The sequence below is a fragment of the Trachymyrmex cornetzi genome, unplaced genomic scaffold, assembly GCF_001594075.2.
Source record: "Trachymyrmex cornetzi isolate Tcor2-1 unplaced genomic scaffold, Tcor1.1 scaffold439, whole genome shotgun sequence".
NCBI lineage: Eukaryota > Metazoa > Arthropoda > Insecta > Hymenoptera > Formicidae > Trachymyrmex > Trachymyrmex cornetzi.
The window spans coordinates 16,253-17,425 of record NW_017299168.1 but is presented as its reverse complement, the minus strand read 5'-3'; positions in this window follow the sequence as shown (position 1 = coordinate 17,425).

Below are 1,173 nucleotides of genomic sequence, written 5' to 3'. Positions count from 1 at the left end.
TAGTTCAATAAAATTATTTTTAAAACTGTATTTATAACTAAATTTTTAGATACTTCAGCAGAATCGTTCTTTCTGTGCAATTAAATTAGCTGAAGTCGCTTTATTACCATTTGTAACGCTTCCATAACTATTTAGTTTAGATCTCCTGTGTTGGATGATATTTTCCGAATCAAATTTTGTCCTTTAGAGCCCATTTATGTGATGAATTATTTGCAATTACCAACGTCGGACACTATATAGAACGAGATAACTTTCGAAAGTAATAAGATTTTATATTTTATATAAACAATGAGAGAGGAGGATTAATAAAAGAGAATATTATTTCAAAAAATTGTGTTTGTTTGCAGGAGACATAAATGCGTCGCTCGAATCGAAGTTTGGCCGATTGCAATGCAATCCATATTTTTCTGAATATGTGGAACTCTTTAAACGTATGCCCTTAGCAAAAGAACCAAAAGATGTGTTAGTAGAGCCACTAAAAAAATGTTATTTAAAATAATTCATCCAATTTATTATATAAACAAATTTTTATATGAAATAACTTACAATACACAGCCCAACGACAGAAAGAGATACAGATCAAAATATCCAATACGTTCTCTCACGTGTAAAGATGTATTCGTGACGCGTCAAATGTATGGTGACGATTCAGCGGGGAATTAGATCCATCGACCAGCAACTTGAAATTCATTTGAAGTAAATTAAAGAATGTTTAGAAACGAGCATGATTTCGCTTGGGCAACTTCATGTTGATTTTTACCTCGATCGGGCTATGCTTTTCAAGGCGATAGCTAATAGAATATGACTTCCAGTAGCATTCGTACGTGGAGAATACGGTGTCTCGTGGATTCAAATACCCATATCTCAAGTAATATACGTATTACTTGCGTTAAAGTGGTATTTTTTAAATATATTACGTTATTTGTGATTCAATGCGTATCTTGTAGATGAAATACTCAAATGAAGGAAAATTATTTGATGCTTGTTTGAATGAAAATAATGAAGATTATGAAAAAAGGATTACGACCGAATTATTAGACAAGACAAATGCCTTCACATAACAGAACAGACACGACAGAGAAAAAATTTCTCTTTCTCGAGATTATCAATCGATGATTCACCCAACCAAGCTTATAAAACCGAATTTTATCGTTGATTTGATGGATACACCGG